Genomic DNA, 1553 nt, shown 5'->3' on the forward strand with positions numbered 1-1553 from the left:
GGAAAAGTTAACCTTTGAGTTTGATCAAGCTCCACGTCAAAAAAATCTCCCACTTGGAGACTAATTAGACTCCACAGCAATAATGTCCCACTTGGAGACTGATCATAGCACTGCTAAACTTGTAACTCCCTCTAGAATATAAAACCACCCTAGAATATTCTATTCTCTTATCTTGTTTAGTCTAGAAGACTAACTGAAGATGAAGAGGATTTCAACTTCTCCCTTGTCACTTCCTTGGTAAAAGTATCTGTCGGATTATTATCTGTATGTATCTTCTCCAACTTTAATTGTCCATCATCCAAAAATGACTAAATGAAATGGTACCACAACTGTATGTGTTTTTCCTTTGAATGAAGAGCATAATTCTTAGCAAGATGAATGAAACTCTGACTATCTTTAAACAAATAATTGTCCATCTATGGGTGCCACAACTCTCCCATGAAGAATTGAAGCCATATCATCTCTGTAATTGCCTTTGTAGTAGCAGCATACTTTCCTTTGTAGAGTATAAAGCATTAATCTTCTAAAACCAAGAAGTCCAACTCACTATTGTCCCACCAATAGTAAATACATAACTTGTAGTACTCTTTTTGGTATCAAGTTCCCTTTGCAAATTTGAGTCAAATAGCTCATTAAATCAGTAGTAGAACCCCAAAATGTAAACACTTACTAGATGTTCCTCTCAAATATTTGAGAATCCATTTGATTGCATTCCAATTTTCAATCCCTAGATGACTCATATACATGGTAACAACTCCCACTACAAGTGCAATATTTGGCCTAGTACATACTATAACATACATTAAAATTCCTACAACTAAACTACAAGGTGTAGACACCTAAATTTGATTACACTATTTTAGTAATCCTATTTAGTTATCTAAAAAGGCATTATTAATTAAATTTCTATTTAATTAATCCTTTGTCATCCCCTAGTTGATTAATTTAATTAATCATCTATAGTCCTAATTGATAAATCAAATAATCTATTATTTATCAATTAAATCTTTTTCTCCTATCTAATTCCAAAAATTCCCATTTATTAAATAAATCTATTTGATAAATGAAATTCTCAAATTCAAAAACCCCTAACCTATCTCTAATCCTCCATTTAGCCTAATCCACCCCATCCACCCATACTAACCAAGCTTAGTCACTAACTCACCCACCCTCATTAATGCCATCCACTTGTACATCTCTAACATCCCTAATCTAATCCTAAACCCAAGCTTAATCCACCCCCTAATGTTGTCACATTCCTTAAACAAGTTTAAGACTTTCCTAATCCAAACCAAATTCTCCCCTCAAAAAACTCAACCACTAAGTCATGAGTGCTCTTACAAAACATAAAAGACTCTTACAAGCCCACCAATGACTCTTACACCCATCTTCCACACTCTTCCCTCTTCCACACTCATTCCTCTTACATCCCTCTTACATACTCAACCCCACTCATCATGCCTTTAACCAACCCTTTACCCTACCTTCTCACACTCATCCTCCTTGTGACAAGTGTCACCTTCCCATTGGTGCTAAACAAGCACAATCCATGT

The sequence above is a fragment of the Cupressus sempervirens genome, chromosome 9 (genome assembly GCF_028749045.1).
Source record: "Cupressus sempervirens isolate cs-2001-9-10 chromosome 9, ASM2874904v1, whole genome shotgun sequence".
Taxonomy (NCBI): Eukaryota; Viridiplantae; Streptophyta; class Pinopsida; order Cupressales; family Cupressaceae; genus Cupressus; species Cupressus sempervirens.